Here is a 27798-nt window from a genome sequence, read left to right as displayed (position 1 = left end):
ACCTGACTATAATGACTACAAAATCCCTGACTTTGCCCAAGTGTACCTAGAAAAATTGATGCTGTTTTGAAGGCAAAGAGTGATCACACCAAATATTGATTAGATTTAGATTTGTATTTCTGTTTCATGTTGCATTTTTTAATTGATAAAAATAAACTATTAATATTTCTATACATTTATATTTTTAAAAGCAATCTTACTTTACAGCATTTTTTCAAACCTGCCTATAACTTTTGTACAGTAGTGTATGTATAATATAATAGCAATAAAGAGGTGTATTTAAGTTTTTGGAATATGGGAAATTTAATTTATCAGTAATATGTACCATGACAGTTTTATGTCTCCTTACACATTACATTTAAGTCACACAGACGCTTCTTGATATAATGTTTTATTAGAGACAAACATATTTATTTCATGGGGCTTAAGCATTTCTGTTATTAAATGCTTTACAGTAATTCAGGTAAGAAATAAATGATGTTATCATCTGCATTTAAATTTTATGATTTAGAATTAAGGCTTCTATGAAATAGTATGGGTGAGAAAGAAAAAGGAACCAGCAGATATAGCTTAATTCTATGACTAACATGAATTCTGGTTTACCAAAAAAACAAATCCTATATTATTGAATGCTGAATATGCTTGGAACAATGTAGTCTGTGTAATTTCCATCAATCAGACCCTCTCCATTATAGTGAATGAACCAACAGGGCACTTTGCGTCCGTTCCTGAGATCTTTTCTGTAATCCTTTTGTATACCCCTAAAATACAGTAAATGGAAGATAAGTGGTTGCATTTATTAAATCATGTACCATAATAAGAGAATACAAACTTTAAGCAGCACAAACTTGGAATATAAATGAAATTATCACATAATTTCAAAGGCAATATCTATCTATTGTCTTTATGTATGTCTGTCTATCGATCTATCTATCTATCTATCTATCTATCTATCTATCTATCTATCTGTCTGTCTGTCTGTCTGTCTGTCTGTCTGTCTGTCTGTCTGTCTATTATCTATCTATTATCTATCTATATGTTATCTATCTGTCTATCTATATTATATTATACATGTGCACAGGCAAACATTTATTTTGGGCAAAAGCATTTGTCCCATCAATTGTAACATTTTCATATGCTGATATTTTTTCAGAGTGAATTTCCATGGACTGGAGCATCAGTACAAGTGGGCAGTGTAGTCCCCTGTAGCAACACAGGATCCATGGCACATGGTCATATATGGAGAACAGTTTTACAACCTCGAGTAGCAACAGCACAAGTGAGCACATGGAAAGTCTTGACACCAGGACATGTCTGCACCGTGCTACTGTTGCCAGAGGCTGATGGCAATAAGAAATGGAGGATTTATTTGGGGTGGCTGCTGTTTCCATTGCTGTTTCCTTATAAGCCTTTTTATGTCTACTGTAACAGGGAAATTGGAGACTGGCACTTTATTGGGAACTGTTCTGATGTACTGTGGGCAAAAGTCAGGTACATAAAAAGTCAAAAGTGACAGCACAGTGAAAAATAACAAAATGTTTTCAAGGGTCATATTTTAAGATGGGCAAATGTGTTTATATTCTAATTGAAATGTTAGAACGAATGTTATTGTAGAAATTCTATTTACATAATAGAATGCTGATAAGAACGAATATTCTTAAAAATTATATTATCAAATTTTATTTACAGTTTTCGAATGTCACTTTTGAATTTGAATGTCACATTTGAATTTGAATATTACGTTTATAAAACACAGTATTAGACTAGAAATACTATTTTGAATTTGAATGTTACATTTGAATTCAAATGTAGCATTTGAATTTGAATATTACATTTATTAAACACAGTTGTAGACTAGAAATACTATTTTGAATTCGAATATCACATTCAAATTCGAATGTCACATTCAAATTTGAATATTACATTTATAAAACACAGTATTAGACTAGAAATACTATTTTGAATTCGAATATCACATTCGAATTCGAATGTCACATTCAAATTTGAATATTACATTTATAAAACACAGTATTAGACTAGAAATACTATTTGGAATTTTAATGCTACATTCGAATTTGAATATTACATTTATAAAACACAGTATTAGACTAGAAATACTATTTTGAATTTGAATGTTACATTTGAGTTCAAATGTAGCATTCAAATTTGAATATTACATTTATTAAACACAGTTGTAGACTAGAAATACTATTTTGAATTCGAACGTCACATTCAAATTCGAATATTAATTTCGAAATTGAATGAATACATAGCTAAACATTCTATTATTTGAACTAATATTTTCGAATTTTATTGAAAAATTCTAAATGAAAATTAGAAAATAGAATATTAGAGTATTATATAAACATTCAAAATTCGATTCGAACGAACAAATGTATCAACATTTGTTTTAAATTTCAATTTTTTTGAAACATTTGCCCCTCTCTAGTCATATCCCCATTAAAAATAACAGCAAAGTTTTGGACCTAACTAATCCTTACTCATTAGCACTGCTTAGGACTAAAACGTAATTTGTTATTTTTAGCGGGTTCCCTTATAAAAGTGATGTTATGTTTAACTGTACTATGACTATTGACATTTTATGGCTTTATAGAGTGGAGTTGCTGACACTCCCAGTGATAAGCACTTGTGCACAAATGTCAGGTTCACCCACTGAAAACAACAGATAATAGCACAAGCAGTAATATTTCTGTTATAATAAAGTTGAAGAATAAATACATCTTTAAGTCTACTGTATTTTACTTTAATATGCACTTATTTATATTGCACATTTTTCTTTTTGTTTTGCAGCTTATTATTATACAAAATAGCAGTGGGGTTATTTAATTTAATAAAGTAATTTACACATCTGGAGCTGACATGTTGCTTTACCCATTCCAGTGAATGATCTACTTAATAATGATACGTCTTTTGTGTATTATTTCCTTACCTTGTCACTGTCAGCAGCTTATTTTTTACAATCATTGAAGCATCAGGTTTTGCAGAATCTGATGTTTTATGAATGTTAAAAACTTCATAGTCAATGCCATGAAAAAATTGTCCTAAAAAAGAAACAACATTTATTTATACTTATATTGGATTTATGTATTGTACATTATTAATGGGACAGTAAGACTTTTTTCTTCATTTTTTAAAAAAAATATAAATAACATATATAAACTATTCAGCAGAAACTGAACAAAATCACCTATATTACAAGTTTTGCGCTATAGAGCGCTGCCATTACAAGTTTTTAAAAAGCCTTCTTGTGCATGCGATATGGTTGCAATGAGCTCCATACCGCACAAAATCCAAGGGCTGAGAATAAATGCACGTGCACGCTTTCCCCATAGACATCAATGTGGGGAGCGTGTAAGAAAAAAAAATAACACCTGAAGTGCGGAATAGCGATCGCGTAACGCAACCCCATTGATATCTATGGGAAAAGTTAAGTTTAAACCTAACACCCTAACATAAACCCCATGTCTAAGCACCCCTAATCTGCTGCCCCCGAAATTGCCACCTACATAAATTTATTAACCCATAATCTGCCGCTCCCGACATCGCTGCCACCTAAATAAAGTTATTAACCCCTATTCTGCCTCTCCCTGACATCACCGCCACTACAATATAGTTATTAACTCCTATTCCCCAGCATCCCAACATCGCCCACACTATAATAAAGATATTAACCCCTATTCTGCCACTCCCCGACATCGCCGCCACCAAATGAAGTTATTAACCCTTAAACCTCTGACCTTCCACATCACTGCCACTAAATAAACCTATTAACCCCTAAACCGACAGCCCCCATATCTCAAACAACTAAATTAAACTATTAATTCTAAACCTATCACGCCCTAACTTTAAATTAAAATTTACAATATCCCTATCTTAAAATAAATAAAAATTTACCTGGGAAATTAAAAAAAATTAAGTTTAAACTATATATTAAACTAACATTACTATTATACTAAAATTAAAATAACTATCAATTAAAAATTAAATTACACATTAAAAAGAAATTATATCTACAATTACAAAAATAAAAAAAACACTAAATTAAAAAAATAATTATGAAAAATAAATGAAATTATCCAAAATAAAAACAATTACACCTATAAAAAAGTCCCCCCCCAATAAATACCCTAGCCTACAATAAACTACCAATAGCCCTTAAAGGGACCTTTTATAGCGCATTGCCTTAAAGAAATCAGTTCTTTTACCTCTAAAAAAAATACAAAGACCCCCCAACAGTAAAAACCACCAACCATCCAACCCCCCCAAATAAAAAACCTAACTCTAACAAAAACCTAATCTACCCATTGCCCTGAAAAAGGCATTCAGCTCTTTTTCATTGCCCTGAAAAGGCCATTTAGCTCTTATAAGAACGCCCAAACCCTAATCTAAAAAAAACCCACCCAAAAAAAGTTTTAAAAATACCTAACACTAACCCCCGATGATCCACTTACAGTTTTTGAAGTCCGGACATCCAGGCAGCAAGGTCTTCATCCAGGCAGTGAGGTATTCATCCATCCAGGCAGCGTTTTCTATCTTCATCCAGGCATCATCTTCTATCTTCATCCCGGCGGAGCGGGTCCATCCTTAAAGACATCTGGCGTGGAGCATCCTCTTTATAAGGTTGCCACCATACACTGAATCTTCAATGCAAGGGAGCCTTTTCAAAATGGCGTCCCTTGCATTCCTATAGTCTGATTTGATTTTTTAAATTCTAATCAGCCAATAGGATGAGAGCTACTGAAATTCTATTGGCTGATTTAAATAGCCAATAGAATTTCAGTAGCTCTCATCCTATTGTCTGATTTGAACAGCCAATAGGATTTCAGTAGCTCTCATCATATTGGTGGATTTGAACATCCAATAGGATTTCAGTAGCTCTCATCCTATTGGCTGATTTGAATTTCAAAAATCAAATCAGCAAATAGGAATGCAAGGGACGCCATTTTGAAACGGTTCCCTTGCATTGAAGATTCAGTGTATGGCGGCGACCATATGAAGAGGACGCTCCATGCCGGATGTCTTCAAGAATGGACCCGCTCCGCGCTGCCGGGATGAAGATAGAAGATGCTGCCTGGATGAAGATAGAAGACTCCGCCTGGTTGGATGAAGACCTCGCTGCCTGGATGTCCGGACTTCATAAACTGTAAGTGGATCGTCGGGGGTTAGTTTTAGGTTTTTTTTAAACATTTTTTGGGTGGTTTTTTTTTTTTAGATAAGCGTTTGGGCGTTCTTAAAAGAGCTAAATGCCCTTTTCAGGGCAATAAAAAAGAGATGAATGCCCTTTTAAGGGCAATGCCCATACAAATGCCCTTTTCAGGGAAATGGGTAGCTTAGGTCTTTGTTAGAGTTAGGTTTTTTATTTTGGGGGGTGGGTTGGGTGGTGGGTTTTGCTGTTGGGGGGGTCTTTGTATTTTTTTAAAGGGAAAAGAGTTGATTTCTTTAGTGCAATGCCATACAAAAGGCCCTTTTAAGGGCTATTGGTAGTTTATTGTAGGCTGTGGGGGGTATTTTGGGGGGGGGAGTTTGTTATTTTTCATAATTTAGTGTTTGTTAATTTTTGTAATTTAGTGTTTTTTATTTCTAGTAATTTAGTGTTTTTTTATTTTTGTAATTAAGTGTTTTTTATTTTTTGTAATTGTAGATTATTTTTTTTTAGTAGTGTTAGGTTTTTTTAATGTGTAATTTAATTTATTTAAGGGATTGTTATTTTAATTTTAGTATAATAGTAATGTTAGTTTAATATATAGTTTAAACTTAGTTTTTTTTTAATTTCCCAGGTAATTTTTTATTTATTTTAAGATAGGGATCTTGTAAATTTAATTTAAAGTTAGGGGGTTGTTAGGTTTAGGGGTTAATAGTTTAATTTAGTTTTTGCGATGTGGGGGGCTGGCGGTTTAGAGGTTAATAGGTTTATTTAGTGGCGGTGATGTGAGAGGCCAGAAGTTTAGGGGTTAATAAACTTTATTTAATGGCGGCAATGTCAGGGAGCGGCAGAATAGGGTTTAATATCTTTATTATAGTGTGGGCAATGTTGGGGTGCGGGGGAATAGGGGTTAATAACTTTATTATAGTGGTGACGATATCAGGGAGAGGCGGAATAGGGGTTAATGAATTTTATTAGTGGCAGCGATGTCGGGAGCGGCAGATTAGGGGTTAATAAGTTTATTATAGTGTTTGTGATGCGGGAGGGCCTTGGTTTAGCGCTTAATAGGTAGTTTATGGGTGTTCGTCTACTTTGTAATATTTTAGTATGAGTTTTGTGTAACGGTTTTGTGGCGCAAAACTCATAACTACTGGTCTCAGATTGCTGAATGGATTGTGTTGTTATAGGCTATAATGCAAGCATTTTAGCCTCACCACAAAACTTGTAATGGCAGCGCTATGGAAATCCCCCACAAAAACGTAATTTTTTGCAGGACTGACGTTGCGTTACAGGCTAAAATGCTTGAGGTAAAGCTATACCGACAAGACTTATAATGGCTGCGTTCTGGTTTTCTACGCTGAAATGGCCATTTGTTCAACTTTAAAACCAGAAAGCAAAACTCATAATCTAGGTGAATAAAAACACATTATTTCCTGGTTTGCTGCAATTGTTTTTCAGTGGTCAAACTCCACTCCCAGTTTCCTTCTTTGGAGTAATCAGTCTGGACCTGTTAATGTCAAAAATATCTTAATTGTTTGGCTTTAGCAGAAGTAATACAACAACACGCTGCAAATCATGACATACAGTATATGTGGCAAGGTGAGGCTGTTGTAAAATACGATCTCTAACTTTTCAGGAATCCACAATTTTCATACTTAAGTTACATGAATAATAAATAATAAAAGTACATTACAGAAACGGTTGACTATGCATAATTAAAGGGACATGACACCCACATTTTTTCTTTCATGATTTAGAAAGAGAATGCAATTTTAAAAATCTTTCTAATTTACTTCTATTATCTAATTTGTTTTATTCTCTTGATATTCTTTGCTGAAAAGCATATCTAGATATGCTCAGTAGCTGCTGATTGGTTGCTGCACACAGAAGCCTCATGTGATTGGCTTACCCATGTGCATTGATTTTTCTTCAAATAAGGATATCTAAAAAATGAAGTAAAATAAATAATAGAAGTAAATTGTAATGTTGTTTAAATTGTTATGTTCTATCTGAATCATGAAAACATAATTTATGCTTACCTGATAAATTCCTTTCTCCTGTAGTGTAGTCAGTCCACGGGTCATCCATTACTTATGGGATTATAACTCCTCCCTAACAGGAAGTGCAAGAGGATCACCCAAGCAGAGCTGCTATATAGCTTCTCCCCTCTACGTCACACCCAGTCATTCGACCGAAAACCAAACGAGAAAGGAGAAACTATAGGGTGCAGTGGTGACTGGAGTATAATTTAAAATTTAGACCTGCCATAAAAAACAGGGCGGGCCGTGGACTGACTACACTACAGGAGAAAGGAATTTATCAGGTAAGCATAAATTATGTTTTCTCCTGTTAAGTGTAGTCAGTCCACGGGTCATCCATTACTTATGGGATACCAATACCAAAGCTAAAAGTACACGGATGACGGGAGGGACAGGCAGGCTCTTTACACAGAAGGAACCACTGCCTGAAGAACCTTTCTCCCAAAAACAGCCTCCGAAGAAGCAAAAGTGTCAAATTTGTAAAATTTGGAAAAAGTGTGAAGTGAAGACCAAGTCGCAGCCTTGCAAATCTGTTCAACAGAGGCCTCATTCTTAAAGGCCCAAGTGGAAGCCACAGCTCTGGTAGAATGAGCTGTAATTCTTTCAGGAGGCTGCTGTCCAGCAGTCTCATAGGCTAAACGTATTATACTACGAAGCCAAAAAGAGAGAGAGGTGGCCGAAGCCTTTTGACCTCTCCTCTGTCCAGAATACACGACAAACAGGGAAGAAGTTTGTTGAAAATCTTTTGTTGCCTGTAAATAAAATTTCAGGGCACGGACAACGTCCAGATTGTGCAGAAGTCGTTCCTTCTTTGAAGAAGGGTTAGGACACAATGATGGAACAATCTCTTGATTGATATTCCTGTTGGTAACTACCTTAGGTAAGAACCCAGGTTTCGTACGCAGAACTACCTTGTCTGAATGGAAAATCAGATAAGGGGAATCACAATGTAAGGCCGATAACTCAGAGACTCTTCGAGCCGAGGAAATAGCCATTAAAAACAGAACTTTCCAAGATAACAGCTTGATATCAATGGAATGAAGGGGTTCAAACGGAACACCCTGTAAAACGTTAAGAACTAAGTTTAAGCTCCATGGTGGAGCAACAGTTTTAAACACAGGCTTAATCCTGGCCAAAGCCTGACAAAAAGCCTGAACGTCTGGAACTTCTGACAGACGTTTGTGTAAAAGGATGGACAAAGCTGAGATCTGTCCCTTTAACGAACTAGCGGATAAACCCTTTTCTAAACCTTCTTGTAGAAAAGACAATATCCTAGGAATCCGAACCTTACTCCATGAGTAACTCTTGGATTCGCACCAATGTAAGTATTTACGCCATATTTTATGGTAAATCTTCCTGGTAACAGGTTTCCTAGCCTGTATTAAGGTATCAATTACTGACTCCGAAAATCCACGCTTTGATAAAATCAAGCGTTCAATCTCCATGCAGTCAGCCTCAGAGAAATTAGATTTTGATGTTTGAAAGGACCCTGAATTAGAAGGTCCTGTCTCAGAGGCAGAGACCAAGGTGGACAGGATGACATGTCCACTAGATCTGCATACCAGGTTCTGCGTGGCCACGCAGGCGCTATTAGAATCACTGATGCTCTCTCTTGTTTGATCCTGGCAATCAACCGAGGAAGCATCGGGAAGGGTGGGAACACATAAGCCATGTTGAAGGCCCAAGGTGCTGTCAGAGCATCTATCAGAACCACTCCCGGGTCTCTGGACCTGGATCCGTAGCAAGGAAGTTTGGTGTTCTGGCGAGACGCCATGAGATCCAGATCTGGTTTGCCCCAACGCCGAAGTATTTGGGCAAAAACCTCCGGATGAAGTTCCCACTCCCCCGGATGAAAAGTCTGACGACTTAGAAAATCCGCTTCCCAGTTCTCCACGCCAGGGATGTGGATCGCTGATAGGTGGCAAGAGTGAGACTCTGCCCAGTGAATTATCTTTGAGGCTTCCATCATCGCTAGGGAACTCCTCGTCCCTCCCTGATGGTTGATGTAAGCCACAGTCGTGATGTTGTCCGACTGAAACCTGATGAACCTCAGAGTTGCTAACTGAGGCCAAGCCAGAAGAGCATTGAAAACTGCTCTTAATTCCAGAATATTTATGGGAAGGAGACTCTCCTCCTGAGACCATGATCCCTGAGTCTTCAGGGAGTTCCAGACAGCGCCCCAACCTATCAGGCTGGCGTCTGTTGTTACAATCGTCCAATCTGGCCTGCTGAAGGGCATCCCCTTGGACAGATGTGGCTGAGAAAGCCACCATAGAAGAGAATTTCTGGTCTCCTGATCCAGATTCAGCATAGGGGACAAATCTGAGTAATCCCCATTCCACTGACTTAGCATGCACAATTGCAGTGGTCTGAGATGCAGGCGTGCAAAGGGTACTATGTCCATTGCCGCTACCATTAAGCCTATTACCTCCATGCATTGAGCCACTGACGGGTGTGGAATGGAATGAAGGACACGGCAAGCATTGAGAAGTTTTGTTAACCTGTCTTCTGTCAGGTAAATTTTCATTTCTACAGACTCTATAAGAGTCCCTAAGAAGGGAACTCTTGTGAGTGGCACTAGAGAACTCTTTCCTTCGTTCACTTTCCACCCATGTGACCTTAGAAATGCCAGTACAAACTCTGTATGAGACTTGGCAGTTTGGAGACTTGACGCTTGTATCAGAATGTCGTCTAGGTACGGAGCTACAGATATTCCTCGCGGTCTTAGTACCGCCAGAAGAGAACCCAGAACCTTTGTAAAGATTCTTGGAGCAGTAGCTAACCTGAAGGGAAGAGCTACAAACTGGTAATGCCTGTCTAGGAAGGCAAATCTTAGGTACCGGAAATGATCTTTGTGAATCGGTATGTGCAGGTAGGCATCCTTTAGATCCACTGTGGTCATGTACTGACCCTTTTGGATCATAGGTAAGATTGTCCGAATAGTTTCCATTTTGAACGATGGAACTCTTAGGAATTTGTTTAGGATCTTTAAATCCAAGATTGGTCTGAAGGTTCCTTCCTTCTTGGGAACCACAAACAGATTTGAGTAAAACCCTTGTCCGTGCTCCGACCGCGGAACCGGGCGGATCACTCCCATTAGTAAAAGATCTTGTACACAGCGTAGAAACGCCTCTTTCTTTATCTGGTTTGTTGACAACCTTGAAAGATGAAATCTCCCTTTTGGAGGAGAAGCTTTGAAGTCCAGAAGATATCCCTGAGATATGATCTCTAACGCCCAGGGATCCTGGACATCTCTTGCCCAAGCCTGGGCGAAGAGAGAAAGTCTGCCCCCTACTAGATCCGTTTCCGGATTGGGGGCCCTCACTTCATGCTGTCTTAGGGGCAGCAGCAGGTTTTCTGGCCTGCTTGCCCTTGTTCCAGGTCTGGTTAGGTTTCCAGCCCTGTCTGAATCGAGCAACAGATCCTTCCTGTTTTGGAGCGGAGGAAGTTGATGCTGCTCCTGCCTTGAAGTTACGAAAGGCACGAAAATTAGACTGTCTAGCCCTTGGTTTGGCTCTGTCTTGAGGCAGGGCATGGCCCTTACCTCCAGTAATGTCAGCGATAATTTCTTTCAAACCGGGCCCGAATAATGTCTGCCCTTTGAAAGGTATGTTAAGCAATTTAGATTTAGAAGTCACATCGGCTGACCAGGATTTTAGCCACAGCGCTCTGCGCGCCTGAATGGCGAATCCGGAATTCTTAGCCGTAAGCTTAGTTAGATGTACTACGGCATCCGAAATAAATGAATTAGCTAGCTTAAGGGCTTTAAGCTTGTTTGTAATCTCATCCAATGGAGCTGTTTCAAGGGTCTCTTCCAGAGACTCAAACCAGAATGCCGCCGCAGCCGTGACAGGTGCAATGCATGCGAGGGGTTGTAATATAAAACCTTGTTGAGTAAACATTTTCTTAAGGTAACCCTCTAACTTTTTGTCCATTGGATCTGAAAAGGCACAGCTATCCTCCACCGGGATAGTGGTACGCTTAGCCAGAGTAGAAACTGCTCCCTCCACCTTAGGGACCGTCTGCCATAAGTCCCGTGTGGTGGCGTCTATTGGAAACATTTTTCTAAATATAGGAGGGGGGGAAAAGGGTACACCGGGCCTATCCCACTCCTTGGAAATAATCTCTGTAAGCCTCTTAGGTATAGGAAAGACGTCAGTACACGCCGGTACCGCATAGTATCTATCCAGCCTACATAATTTCTCTGGGATTGCAACCGTGTTACAATCATTCAGAGCCGCTAATACCTCCCCTAATAGTACACGGAGGTTCTCAAGCTTAAATTTAAAATTTGAAATGTCTGAATCCAGTCTATTTGGATCAGATCCGTCACCTACAGAATGAAGCTCTCCGTCTTCATGCTCTGCCACTTGTGACGCAGTATCAGACATGGCTCTAACATTATCAGCGTACTCTGTTCTCACCCCAGAGTGGTCGCGTTTACCTCTAAGTTCTGGCAATTTAGATAAAACTTCAGTCATAACATTAGCCATGTCTTGTAAAGTGATTTGTAATGGCCGCCCTGATGTACTTGGCGTCACAATATCACGCACCTCCCGAGCGGGAGATGCAGGTACTGACACGTGAGGAGAGTTAGTCGGCATAACTTTCCCCTCGATGTCTGGTGAAATTTTCTTGACATGTACAGATTGGCTTTTATTTAAAGTAGCATCAATGCAATTAGTACACAAATTTCTATTGGGCTCCACATTGGTCTTAGAACATATTGCACAAAGAGATTTCTCTGTGTCAGACATGTTTAAACAAACTAGCAATTAGACTAGCAAGCTTGGAAAATACTTTTCAACAATTTTCAAGTAATATAAAAAAACGTTACTGTGCCTTTAAGAAGCACACAAAAACTGTCACAGTTGAAATAACAATGAACCGGATTAGTTATAGAAAACAATTTTTTACAGTAAATGCATTGAGTTAGCAAAGGAATGCACCCACTAGCAAATGGATGATTAACCCCTTAATACCGGAAAAAACGGATAACAATAAAATATAAACGTTTTTATCACAGTCAAAACACTATCTCACAGGTCTGCTGTGAGTGATTACCTCCCTCAAAACTAGTTTTGGAGACCCCTGAGCTCTGTAGAGACGTCCTGGATCATGCAGGGAGAACAAGGAAGACTTGTGACTGAATTTCTACTGCGTAGAAAAGCGCCAAAATATGCCCCTCCCACTCATAATACAACAGTGGGGAAGCTCAATAAACTGATTTTATTTAAAACAAACGACAGCCAAGTGGAAATTAATGCCCATAAAATTTTTCACCAAGTACCTCAGAGCTAAAACGATTAACATGCCAGTAAAACGTTTTAAATATAAATACATGAAAAGTTATAAAAAGCCTGTTGCTAGTCGCTTTTACTGCAGAAAGGCTATAAGTTATATGTATACAGTATTTTCTTAGTGAAGTGCCATTCTCCAGAAATACTTTAGTGCCAACATACATACATAACAGCCTGATACCAGTTGCTACTACTGCATTTAAGGCTGTACTTACATTTTAACGGTATTAGCAGTATTTTCTCAGTCAATTCCATTCCTTAGAAAATAATATACTGCAACATACCTCTTTGCAGGTGAACCCTGCCCGCTGTCCCCTGTTCTGAAGTTACCCCGCTCCTCAGAAGGCTGAGAACAGCAAATGGATCTTAGTTACGTCCGCTAAGATCATACACAAACTCAGGTAGATTCTTATTCTAATGCTGCCTGAGAAAAAACAACACACTCCGGTGCCGTTTAAAATAACAAACTTTTGATTGAAGAAATAAAAACTAAGTTTTAATAACCACTGTCCTCTCACACATCCTATCGATTAGTTAGGTGCAAGAGAATGACTGGGTGTGACATAGAGGGGAGGAGCTATATAGCAGCTCTGCTTGGGTGATCCTCTTGCACTTCCTGTTAGGGAGGAGTTATAATCCCATAAGTAATGGATGACCCGTGGACTGACTACACTTAACAGGAGAAAGAAAGATTTTGGGTTTAGTGGCCATTTAAGCATTTTACATTACAATTGTAGTGTTTACTGTTCTTTTAATGTAATCAATATCTATGTGATCAAACATAACAATGTGTTCTTGATAAAAGGAATGAATGACTGGTTAAAGGTTTGTTTAACTTGCATAAAGATTTTAAGACTGCATTTTACCCTACAGGCTTCACTCAGGGCCCCTGGATAACAGATGTGACATTATCACTGCCTCTTAATATTACTAAGGTTAGCATTGCTTCAATAATTAATAAGGATTATATGTTGTGTTGCTGGGCTTTGAGGACTTGTCAGGTAGCAAAGACAATTATAATAATAAAATATAAAAAAAAAAACATTTTTGATGGAAGACTACAATGATATTTGAAAATAATAGGATGATAAATGAAGGCCACCATTGCAATAGTGGCAATATTTTTATCTAATTTAGATTTCTGATTCAAAAAGTTCCCTAATCTGTTAAAAATGTTCCAATCCAGCTCAGATAATATTTACATATTCTGCACATATTTATCCTCCACACATCAAATTAAAGTTTATTTTTTTACTGCTTGAGGGGTCCAGAGTTGTTGGAGTCAAATAGAGTTGTGGTTAGGTATATGCAGTTAATTGCAATTGAGTATTGGTAGATACATTATTTCATATTGGTAATGGTCACATTTGAATTGTGAAGTATTTTCCATTAGCAGGAGATGTTTTAGTGCTAACAGAAAAAAAGGAAGTAGAATAGAAAATGCAACGTATGCTTAAAATCAGAATTATGTTAAATCAGTGTTTCTCAACCTGTTTGGTACCAAGTACCAGTAAAACCATTTTTCTTAGTCTCCCTAAGCATAACACATATTTTTACTTTAAATATTCTTATATGATTAATAAAATGTGAGTCATTGTTCTCAACAGGTTGATAAAATATCTTTATTTCATACTTTGTATATGTGTTTTTTTCAACAGTGTACATGGGCATCCTGAAAAAAGTTTCCAAATGGTTGAAAAGAGTATAAATAGGATCTGGCAAATAATAAAGTTAATGTTGGAAAATGCTGATATATTTAGTTAGATTTAAAGGGCAAATATCTGAGAGGGGCTCCTTTTTCTCCCTACTCCGAATGACCATGTAGATACTTACTTTATTTGGACACTTATATGTACAGTATGTATAATACCCTTTAACTCACACTATCTGTTATATTTTTCTATTACACTTTAAATGGCATTTTTAACTATAGTTTTTTTTGTGGCAAATCTCACCGTGACAGTACATGACACACTACAAGGGATATACATACTATTTATTCTAAAAGATGCTGCAAGTATCTCCAGGGGTTTATATATCTCACAAGAGAAATAATACTAGCTGGTAAACTGAGAAGCATTTCCTAAGCCAAATATGACTTAAACACTTCCTTACCTAGTAGTCCATGTGCTTTCTGTGAAAACATATGGTTGTCCAAGGTATAAAATCCCAAGAAATCCTTGTGCAGAGGATGATTTATCCAAACCTTATGTAGAATAATTACAAATGTTCCTCCTTCTCCCATAGAAATTAGCATGTTCTTTTTCTTGTTGATCAACACATTTAGGCTAAAACAGTCACATAGAAAATAAAAAAATGGTTGTTAACGCACAGTATCAATTCTCTTGGTAGAGTTCTATAATATTTCATATGTCTGTTTAGGTTTACATCATTATAAACATTTTTATATGGGGGCTCTATTTGTGAGGAAAACAAAATATGCCTAATGTAAAGTCTATTTGACCCCTTGACAAGTAATAAACACTGGTATCTATATTAAATAAGTACTGTTGGTATCTCTTAATAGTATAAATGAATACTGTGGTTGTAGTACAAAGTAGGTATGAGATAAAAATAAAATTGTTTTGCCCATTACGCGTATATAACATTCTGCAACCTACTGTACATAAGCATATGAGGACAATTATTTTAATGTAAACAAGTTAGCAATTCACCATAATGTCAAGGTTCTATCTTTTTATACTTTTGTTTTGCATCTCAGACAATAAGTTTCACTCTTCAACACTGATTTATCCACTCCATTGTTTTATATAAACGCATTTATTTGCTTGTCTTCTTATAAGAGGAGAATAAGTGGGAAAAGCTATAAAACAGGAATATGTGTATTTTTTTATTCTCTCTTTATTATTTTTTACAATTTTTTTTTTTTAAATATAGTAGCTTTTAGGATAAATTTATATTTATATTTTCAGCAATTGTCATTTTTAATTAAAAAGTATTTACCTTCCCTCACTGACAGATGCGGTTTGAAGCCAAGAGAAAGACATCTTCTTTTTGCCCTTTTTAATGGTGATTAACCGAGTATTCACTTCTATGTGCAAATCCATTTCTTTATTAACAATACCAAGTTTTCCAAAGTAAGTTTCATTTGATGACAATGAAGAGTTATTTGTTTTCTTGTTTCCAATAAGTTCCCCATTTACTGCAATACCTAAAAAGATACAGTTTAAACTATTATTAAGTATTATCTAAACACCAGTCTGCTAAACCATCTGAATGCAATTTGTACTGAGCATAATTGCTAGTATTGTTATTTGTTACAATATATATATATTTATAGATTGTAAATGCACTGTTTCCGGATCGGCGTGATCTTAAAACAAGTTGAAGGCTACGGGTTCTATTACATGGACTTATAATATCTTCTTATACAAGATTTTTAACAGTACTGAAACTATAAAGTGTGAATCCGCTAAATCTCAACATTGCATCTGCATAGAAGATGATTAAAAGAGATTGTGCCTTTGTGATCAGGTTTTGTAGGGTATTCACCTTCATATACACTAAATCCAAAGATGTTTATAGCAGTGCATTTCATAGTGCTTTAGCCTAAATTATTGAAATCTTAAATCAGATCGCACCTTTGTGAGCGAGAGTTCAATAATTTAGGAGCAAGCAATCGATTGTCATGAATGTGTTTGGGCTGAGCATGTATGAAGGCACATTCAGGTGGATTGACTAAACACTGGGTGTGAGGGTACTAAAAGCTAGAGGTACAGTCCCGCAAAGGAAAAACACAGTTTTATAAAAACATATTTGTTACTTTTAATAACTAAATATAGGCTAATATGTCTAAAAATAGCTTCACCAATATATTTCAATGGGTATAAAAATGTTTAAAAATGGGGTCGTCTCCCCAAAAAATAGAAATATTAGTCCAATTAAAAATCCTGATATAGGTATCAAGCTGAAATAACATTGTCTGTTCCAACATTAATTAACGCCAAGAAAATACCTCCTAGAGAAAACACACACAGTCTCTCCTGATATAACAAAGTTACACTGTCTCAGTATAACATGTGTAGTGGAACGATATATCAGCCATCAGTATAACACATGCAGTGTAATGATATAACAGCATTCAGTATTACCTTCTTATACAAATTTGCGATGTTCCGGTGTAGTAAATGTAACAGTACCGCTGTGTGTAGATGTTCGGCTTTACCTTCTCGACAAATGACAATGACGCAAAAAAGCAGAGTGCCATTGTAAGCCATCAGCACCAGCGGATATTTACTCCCTTAAGTATTATTGAAACTGATTTTTAACTAGCGGAACATGCAAATTGCAAATTGCACATATATAGAATGATATTTAACCAGTGTGATATGTAACAGATAGAATGCAGCCTCAAAAAGCTCTTCCGCTGCACATTGACCAGATTGGACTATATAGGGTGACTGTACATTTATTATACATATTGGTGTTTGCCTTTTGTATATTTTATGTTTGTTGTGGTCACAACATATTTTTTTATTGAGTGTTATTGTTTTATTAAATCTACTGGCTTTTAAACATATAAGATATTATCAGTCCATTAACCCTTAGCTTTTAGCGCTTCCCATTTCTTTGTTTTCTTTTGGTTAATTAATGTTGTAACAGACTTACAATGTTATTTCAGCTTCATACCTATATCAAATATTTATATTGTACTAATATTTATGTTTTTTTGTGAAGACGTCCCCATTTTAAAACATTTTTATACCCATTAATATATATTGGTTATGCTATTTTTAGACATTTGAACATATATTTAGATAATAAAAGTAACATGTTTTTAGCACTCTCACACACAGTGTTTAGCCATATTATTCTTTCCCTTTCTAGGAAGGAGACAGGCTATCGTGAGTGGATATAGAGTGTGTCTGAATTTTATTACAAGACCAGAGACTCCTATTTTTGCATAATCTTTCTTTACTACTCAATGCAGCCTTTTAAAGAACAATAACAGTAATAAGATAAATATAACATAATATAAGAAGCTAACAGAAGCTTATTATAATGACAGAAAAAACAGCCAATCAGCACAGAGAATAGACTATAAACTGAGTACACAGCTGACAATCTTCCTCTTTCTTTTGCTGCTCAAATTCAGATAAGTTGTGCACAATTGTATTGATTTTTAGTGAATTTAGCTTAATATCTAGTTTATTTGTATATTATAATCCGTTATAATAATTCGTTATTTAGTAGCCTTAGTTTTCAGTTTATTAAATTTTATTTGCCATATTTTCCGTTTTGTATATCTCTTATTTTTTCCCCTCTATGTTTCTGTTGCTTTAATTACGCTAATCTGCATTTTTTTCAACCGTTTTTACTTACCTCTTAATCTTTTATTTCATTTTGTTTAGCCTTTATTTCTTCTTTTCCGGTTACTCGCTTCTCTCCTCTCCCTCCCAGCAACATACACGGCTAAACCCAGCACCATCTTGTGTGCTGTCCCCCTTCCTTCCCGCCCATTCACGCTGATGTGGTGTTATTTATCTCAGTCAGCCGGACAGCCTCCATGTTATCGAGTTGGTAACATTGTTACTCCCTGTTACGCTCGACATATTTTGTGGTTTTTCACTCCCAGCAATCTCATCCTGGCCTGCATTGCCATCTACTGGCCAGTCACATTATTCATTTAGATAAGTTTTAAAAAATATTAATTACTTAGCGTTTTTTGCTCATAGTTATTTAGCTTGACAGTTACCTATCTTAATTAATTTATTGAAAAAGGAAAATTTTGTGTATGTTATTAACTTAAGGGAGTTTATATATTTTTAAATAGAGATATCTATTATAGATACCTCCATGAACAACCTGTTTAATAAAATATCCTCTCTGATGGGAGTGAAAGAGAAAAAGATATCTTTAAAAAGAAAAAACCCATCTATTGCCTGTAAAGCAAGTTAAAAACGTATTGCAAAATCACGGCAGCTTTTGGCTGATCCTAACTTTCCTCACAGCAAAGGAAGCAAAACCGCTGTCAGTAGAACCCTGCACCCCAAGTGTAACCAAATGGGGGATACTAACGTATGTCAAAAATTAAAATTTAATTCTAAAGATATTGAGAAAAATCCATCTTCAGAATCAGAGGTTTCAGATGGAGATGACTATACTGATATCAATTCTGATCATTTTAATGAATCTGATAATTCTGATGGCTCTCCAGCAGCTAAGAAACAGAAAAAGAAATCTAAAAAATTATATGATTACAGTGAGGACGAGGAGGATTTTATTGACTGTTTGGGCAATCCTAGATTCAAACCAGATGAACTACACCATCTCCGGTCTGCCGAGTGGTGTCCCCCCATTGATTTAGCCAAATTCATTGATTATCAACTTTGTAAACCCCTGAAAAAACAAACCCGCAATAAAATGAAAGCTGAATGCCCTTGCCCCCTTTTACCAAAAAATGCTTCAATTACTCCGGAGGTCGATCCCAAAATTCTAAAATTTATCGGCACTCCAGGTTACAAGTTAAAGAAAGGAGTAAACAGATACTGGAAAATTTGTCAGGACAAACTTTTAGATTCTGTCGGCCCCCTGACTAAGTTGTTTGAACTGTCTGAACAAGGTGTAGCAGAAAATTGTCCCCTAGACCCTTACATAGTCAGAGAATGGGGTCCAAAGACTGCTTTGCTTTGTTGGAAATAACAACTGCACCATGTCTGGCGAAAGGCGGCGCAACATTTTAAGGAAAATAGATCCAAACATTTCAGATTTTTCCTCTAACAACATCGCTTCCGATAACAATGGTCTTTTGTTTGGTGATTCATACTTAAAAGACCTTAGTCAGTATGTAAACACCTTCTCCAATCTAAACAAAGTAAAGACATCAGTAAAGAAATTTTTTTATCCTAACCACAGTTTTTCTGACAGGGCCGGGAGAGGCAGAGGCCACTTTCCCGGCCGCCAATCCTATTTATCCAGGTCTCACTACTTTCCCCATCAATCCCAATACCAACACCAATTCCAAACACAATTTCAAAGAGGTTATACAGACCCAGCTACCACTTCTTTCTTCCCGACAAGAGGAAGCCCCTGGACTCAAAGAGGTTTTAGGAGCAGAGCCAGAGCTAGAGAAGCTCCAGGTAAATTTATTATTTCCTCCCCCTGTTTCTTTTTTCCCAGAAAAATTTGGTGGCAGACTCGCCCTGTTTGCCCAAAATTGGGCTGCAATTACTTCAGATCCTTGGGTCTTACAGGCAGTCTCAGGTATTCTCATAGAATTCATATCTATTCCAATTCAAATCAGTCTCCCTCAGCCCATTCATTTTTCACAAGAGGACACTCTTTTGGTCAAGAGAGAAATCTCAACTCTCTTCTCCAAAAAAGCAATTCTTCCTGTTTTTCAACCCCAAGATTTTTACCTAAGCAACTTATTTTTAGTAAAAAAAGAAAAACAATCAGTTCAGGCCTGTCATAAATCTAAATTCATAAAATGCTTATGTTGTATACCATCATTTCAAAATGGAGGGAATACACTTATTAAGAGAATGTTTAAGAGAAAACGATTGGTTGGTTCGTCTAGACCTTACAGACGCCTATCTAACCGTTCCAGTTGCTCAAGAACATTGGAAATTTTTGACATTCCGTTAGGAAGACCAATTTTGGAATTTCACTTGTCTTCCTTTCGGTTTGTCTTCCGCCCCTTGGATTTTCACCAAGCTACTCAAACCTGTAGTGGCTTGGTTGAGACTTCGAGGTGTTCGTCTGATAATTTATTTAGATGACATTTTAATAATGGACCAAGATTTTCTCTCTCTTCAGAATCATCTCATTTCTACAATTTACTTAATAGAGTCTTTAGGCTTTATTGTGAACAAACAGAAGTCGGTTCTTTACCCTACAAGATCTTTAATTTTCTTAGGTTTTCAAATCGATACAGTGCTATCCACTTTGAGTCTTCCTCCAGACAAGGTGAAGAATATCAAGAAAGAAATTTCCAGAGTTTTATCCAAAGATTCAGTCCCTATCGGAACTATAGCCAGAATAGTAGGTTTACTATCATCCTCCATTCAGGCTGTTTTTCCCGCTCCTTTACATTATCGAGATCTTCAGAGACTAAAAATTCTTCAGTTGAGAAAATGGTTTTCTTATTCTCATTTGATTCCTTTGTCTTCAGAAGCCAAAGAAGAACTTTCTTGGTGGCTTTCTCATTTGGAAGCCTGGAATGGGAGAGCCATTTTTGGCAGGACTCCCGATTTTGTTATAGAATCCGACGCCAGTCTTTCAGGCTGGGGTGCGCGTTGTGGTCCCTCCATCACAGGTGGAAAATGGACATTGGAGGAGAAACGTTTCCATATCAACTGTTTGGAATTATTGGCTGGCTCGTTTGCAGTCAAAAGTTTTGCCAAATTTTCTTCTCCAGTTTCTATTCTCCTGCGCATGGACAATATTTCGGTGGTGCAGTATCTCAATCGTTTGGGAGGCACCAAATTGAGAAACTTGTCCAACATAACCAAAGAGTTTATTCATCTTTGTTTAGACAGGAATATTTCTATTAAGGTGGAATATATTCCAGGACAATCGAATTCAGCTGCAGACTGGGGATCTCGTCACTTGACAGATTCCAGCGATTGGAAATTGGACAGGAACATTTTTCTCTCCCTTCAATCTCTCAAAGGTCCCTTTTGTTTGGATCTTTTTGTGTTCAGGACTAATTTCCAGATTTGCCCATACTTCAGTTGGCGCCCGGATCCGGAGGCAGCGGCCATAGATGCTTTTCTTCATCCATGGCCTCCTCAGAAAGCTTATGCTTTCCCTCCATTTTCTATGATCCCGAGGACAATTTCAACGATTCGCAGGGATCTTCTATGCCTAACAATAGTGACCCCCTTTTGGCCAACCCAATCATGGTACCCCTCTCTTCTGGAGATGTCCATCAATCTCCCAATTCTTTTTCCTCCGCTTCCACACCTGCTAGTCAATCCAGAGGGTGATTATCACAGTCTAATTCTCCAAGGCTCTCTTCTCCTGATAGCATGTACAATATCAGGGGACCCTAGTCCCTCCGAGGCCTTTCGGAGGGAGCTAGGTCCCTCATTCAGGATTCCTGGGCCCCGGGTACCTGCAGATGTTATTTTGCCGCATGGTCAAAGTGGTCTGGCTGGTGCCTGCGGAGAGACTTGGATCCCGTTTCTTCTGATTTAACAGAAATTATTAACTACCTGTCTCATCTTTTTGATTCAGGTCTGGCTTACAGAACCATTAATGTTCATCAGTCAGCTATTTCAGCTAGACACAATTTAATTAATAATCTCCCCATCGGCAAACATCCTTTGATCTGTAGAATTCTCAAAGCCATTAGATTAAAACGTCCTCCAGTTCCCAAACACAAATTTTTCTGGGATGTAGATTTAATTTTCTCCCTTTTTAAATCTTGGCCTGATAATAATTTGTTATCCCTAAAACAACTTTCGGCTAAACTTGCTACTCTCCTTTGTTTAATTTCTTTCAGAAGAGTATCTGATGTGAAAGCTTTAGATTGGAACTCTAAACGTTTCTCTCCTGAAGGAGTTACCTTTTTTCTTTCTCGCAGAACTAAAACTCTGTCTACCTCTATTTTCTATCCTTATCTTCCTTCCGAACCTTCACTTTGTGTGGTTGAATGCTTAAAGTCATATGAATCTAGAACCCTGATTTTTAGAAAACCTAATTTTAATCAACTTCTGATTTCCTTTGCTCCCCCTAACGCTCCTATCACTTCTACTTCTATTGCTAGGTGGGTTAAATGGGTCATGAAAGAGGATGGTATTAATATTTCTTTCACAGCTCATTCCGTTAGAGGTTCTGCTGCTTCAAAAGCCTTTTTAAAAGCGGCCCTTTTCCAACAAATTTTAAATGCGGCAGATTGGTCTTCTGATTCCATTTTTAAGCAATTTTATTTCAGACCCATTCAACATGCCTCTCTTAATTTATTTTCCTAATATGCTTTAAACTTGCAAAAATAGGAGTCTCTGGTCTTGTAATAAAATTCTGATTATCCTAATATTTTGAAGGTATAATCTAGATTTTATTAAAGACACAGAGACGAGTATTTTCCCTCCTCAAAAAATAAATAAAAACAGTGTCCATATAATTCCAATCCCTTTTCATCTTCTGGATTCTTCCCTTCAACTCAGAGGTTTCATCATCCATCCATTGAATCCTGGATATCTAGTCTAACTTCAATCAATCTCAACATATCCTGGAGTTCCTTCTATCAGTTCTACAGAAAGTTGGCGTTTGCTATCCTTTGTTGTTTCTGACTTTTTGGACTTATCATGATGCTTAATATTCTGTTCCTTTTGAGCATCATCTAGAAAGAGGAAGATTGTCAGCTGTGTACTCAGTTTATAGTCTATTCTCTGTGCTGATTGGCTGTTTTTTCTGTCATTATAATAAGCTTCTGTTAGCTTCTTATGCTATATTTATCTTATTACTATTATTGTTCTTTAAAAGGCTGCATTGAGTAGTAAAGAAAGATTATGCAAAAATACCCGTTTCTGTGTCTTTAATAAAATCTAGATTATACCTTCAAAATATTAGGCTAATGGGAATTATTGCGCTACCCTATCCCACTATTTTGTAACATTCAAATTGGTTTGCAATAGGCTCCTTTTGAACTCACTATTTATGATTTTATTTCTGTGCATTAGTTATTATCTTTACTTGAATACATAAACAAAAATGGAATAATGATTTTTTTATCCTGGCTTATTTTTTTGGCTTTTTTTACCAGGTGTATTTCAATACCTGTAAGGTGTACAGTGCTTTTGTTTAAATACATTTGAAAATATTTAAATTTTTAAGATCAGGATTGTATAAACTTTAGGAAATTTATATGTTTAAGGTTTTTTCCTAAACCCGCACAGAAGCAAAACAATTAAATACCCAAGGGAAAAAGGAACATTATCAAAAAGTAGTTAATAGATAGATAGATTATTATGTGTATAGGAATAAATATATAGGGTTATCAGTGACGTTATAAATAGGGTTATTATATATATATATATATATATATATATATATATATATACACGTCTATATGTGTATCATGTGTATAAACATGTTTATGTGTTTATATGTATGCATATACATATATAAAGATATAAAAACACATGTATACACATATATATATATATATATATATATATACACTCACACACACACACACAGTATGCTACGCGTGAGCAAAAGCCAATGTGCACTAACTTCAGGACAATGGAGAGCACAACTTCAAATACAACCTAAAACCTATTGTGCGCTAATCCGACACCGCATTATCACATAGGATAAAATGTTATTTTTAAATATATATATATATATATATATATGATATTTTTTTATAAAATATATTACTATATAGATATATATTTATATGAATATATATATAAATACAAAAACAATTTTCTTTAAAGTGAAGAACATTGGAATGTAAAATATTTAAAAAAAAAAACACAGTAAAAAAACATAATGCATATTAATATTCAAAAATATGATTTTTCTTTTGTTTTTGTATAGGTATTGAGGGGAAAGGGCTCCAAAGTATATTTACATATGTACATATGTGTATATGTGTTTATATGTATATATATGTATGTGTATATATGTCCATATACTATATACCTTTAACCCTTATACATATTTAAATTAATATTTATATGAATAATTTTATTTGATAGTATGTATATGAGTAGAAACAAACTATAACCCTAGGATAAAAGCCAGAACACCACATGTATATAACACAATACATTTAGCAAACAGATATAATATGATAGATTGTCTCTGAGCCGTTACAAACATGCAACATGCAGTGTGCAAATTAAAACAGTAATGAGCAAATGTAGGGCTGTAACAAGCCTGGGAGCTAAAGGGGACTGAGGCCTTGGCCTCTCCTACCCCTAAATAACAAACCAGGAGCCCAGTTCAAGAAACAGGATGTACTAAGCTACAGAGGTAGCATAAGTCCAACCAGATCTTTTGCTACATTGATGTGGTCTAGATGATTTTATGGTATCTGTTTTACAACTGAACATTGGGGGATTTATTGTTGACAAATTTATTTTTGACATGTTTTTTATTTTTGACATATTTCTGTATATGATTTACCATCATGAACTCTAAGGTTTTATATATTTAATATGTCACCTTCCATTTCCTTTAGATAAATAAATTATACTTTATCAGTCTGCAAACTTGCTATATAGGTATTTAAGGTGATAATCTATTATATGGTGCTATGATGTGTACATATCCCATGCCTTATTATTATTATATATATTTATATACACACAAACATTTGATTATGTCATACACATGTATACATTTTCTTGGTTTTGTATATATTACATCTTTATTATTGCACTGTATTGCATGTCTTTATATATTTCCTTCCCAGGTTTTCTTCCTTTTTTCCAATCATTGTCCGTTTTCAAAATTTAATAGCTTTGTATCTACAGGGTTAATGAGATTGTTAAGGTGCCACCAATGGGAGTGGTTTTTTGGTTTTAAATAATGTACACCTGTGTTACGTTTTTAGGTCTATGACTATGGTCTGTATGACCGAAACCGGTTAGACTCTCTTTTCTCTTTAACTTTTGTCTGGGAGCCTGCCTATAGAACTTTTTTTCTATCTATATGAGTGTAACACTTTATTTTAACATATTTATGTTTTGTTTGGTGTACTTCGATCAGCTTCTAATACATGCACAAGTTAATGTGAGGTAGATATTGCAATATCGCGTCTGTGCTAACAATAGTGTGCTATTTGTCATATATATATATATATATATATATATATATATATATATATATATATATATATAGACCCAAATATATAAAATAATATATATTACTCCCTTGAAGACACACTCTTACTCAGCAAGTACTTATCTGTTAGGATGCTGTATAAATCTTCTTATAAATCTGTAACATTTGGAATAAAATAATTTCACTATATGTTTTCTGAAGTCCATTGAGTGCTTATATTTGGCTTTATATGAAGATTTATAGAACACCCTGGCAGATAAGTTTCCTGGAATTATATATATATATATATATACATACAGGTATACTGTATATACAGTATATACACACACACTTGTTTTTTTAATGCATTTAGGTAAGGCACACATTCGGATTATGATGGGAATGTTTCTGTGTAAGTTTAAAAAATGAAGATCATTCTTTGGAAATGTGTATATTTAAAAATTATGTTAAACTTTATCAGTTTTATTTTACATAGGGTAGATACAGTTTCAGAAAGTGGGAGGGACTGGAGAGTTCCCATGGTCTGTTTCAATCACTCTCACAATTCTCATAATATACTTTAAGCATTTTACACAATCAGGTCTCGCTAATGTATCTACCCAGCTGTATGCACGTGGAAATTGCTCAAAATTCACAACGCACTTATTTAACTGACAGAAAAGTAATGCATACTAAGCTAAAGGCAATAGAAAGTTCAATTGTAGTGAAAATATTTCAGTTTAATTTGTATTAGCTGTAAATGTCACTCTCCCCTGTGAGATTCTGTATCCCAGAGAGCCAAATTACTTTCTATGGGTGGCAGCTCTCATCTCTATAAGACTTCCAGGTTTTATCATTTTCTTAGAGAATTTAGAGAGTTCTGCCCCTGAAATGTCTGCACTATAATTTATCTCCAAGCTCAAGAATCTTTGATCATCAGGACCTCAGAGAGATTGCTTATGTTATTGTATGAACAATACCAGTAGGTTTGCTTATTAAATAAATTATACTTACTGTGATTTATTTGCCCCCTAATTTACAATACTACATCCTTATCCTTTTATGTTATAGTCATAATTTTGATGACTTATTTTAACATACCAGAGAAGCATCCTGCAACTGCTTCCACATTTATAAGCTTATAAAAAATACTTAACATTTTTTAAATATTCATCTTTGTAAGAAGCAAAAAATGGGCACCAAGCTCCGTCCACCTATTGCATTTATATTTTGGTATGTTAAGTTTCTCCAATCACGATCAATTCTAAAATAAGTTTTCCTACTCGCACACACTGATTTGTGCATGTGCAATTTGAAAAAGCTACCTGCACATGCATTGATAAACTGTCATAAGAAAACAGCTAACTGGACCAGAAGAAAGCTGTGGGGGGGTACTTTGCAGCTATTTTCGTCTGAAAACAAACAATGATTATTTAAACATTTAATGTACTTCTTACAAACTTATATATGTGGAAACCTTTGCAAGATGTTTGTCTGGTATGTAACAATAAGTAATAAAGAATAAGTATTGGGTCTAGGGACAGAATACTATAAAATAGTTTTTCCCTTAATGTGTTTCCAATTACTTTTTTACCAACTGCAGTGTATAAAATGTATGAGAATTTGCTATTTAGGGGCCAATTCATCAAGCTCCGTATGGAGCTTGATGCAGCTGTTTCCGCATGAGACTTGAGGCTCGCCAGAAACAGGAGGTCCACCAAATCTGAGGCAGCAATCAGGTGATCATATACGATCGGATTGATTGACACCCCATGCTAGCGGATGATTGCAGGGGGCGGCATTGCACAAGCAGTTCACCAGAACTGCTTGTGCAATGATAAATGGTGACAGCGTATGCGGATCATGCTATAGCGGATCATGTCCGTCCGCAAGATAATAAATCGGTCCCTTAAGGTTTATTTGTGTATATGAATTAGCAGGTTTTGTGTTTGAAAGCCACAACCAAATAAAATGGGTTGAGCTTGTAGGTATTATCAGATCTCATTACTTTATCATATTGTGTACATAAACATGCCTCTTTATATTATATCTGTCTCTAAACCAATCACCAATACTTGAAGAGAACAATCGAAAATGAACATGTTATTACCTTATCTCTTCTATAACCCACTGGGAGTGTAAATTCTTCTGCTTGCTGTGTTTACACAATTTCGCCTTAGGGCCAAAACTTTCAGAAAAGGTGGGAATACCACAGGCTAAATCAACTATTTTAAATGCCAATATAAGGGTAATGGAAATACTTGTTAACAATTTAATACACTTCAGCAGGTAAAGTGGATTATTGGGAAGAAATGAAAGGAGAGAAACATTTTGAGCAAACTGTCCCGTTAAGTTTAGGAAAATGAGGGTTTTGGTCCTATGAGAAAAAAGTATCTTTTGGATAACTTTGTAGTACACAATGGTTTAATTAGGAGGTAACTATCCAAATGTGTGCTTTAGCATTATAATGTTCAAGTATACACAAAAAACCTATAATAGATACGTAGAGAAAAAAGAAATGCTATTTAGCACATGATTAGATTATTTTAAA

At 35.9% G+C, this 27798-nt stretch overlaps 1 pseudogene; it reads right to left on the bottom strand.

Moving 5' to 3' along the window:
• Window positions 1-375: 375 nt before the first annotated feature.
• The window catches only part of LOC128660590 (inter-alpha-trypsin inhibitor heavy chain H3-like), a 404005-nt pseudogene continuing 376582 nt past the window's right edge, over window positions 376-27798 (bottom strand).

This window comes from Bombina bombina, chromosome 5 (assembly GCF_027579735.1).
Source record: "Bombina bombina isolate aBomBom1 chromosome 5, aBomBom1.pri, whole genome shotgun sequence".
Lineage (NCBI taxonomy): Eukaryota > Metazoa > Chordata > Amphibia > Anura > Bombinatoridae > Bombina > Bombina bombina.
The sequence above is the reverse complement of the archived record's forward strand: the minus strand, read 5'-3'. Positions and strand labels throughout refer to the sequence as shown.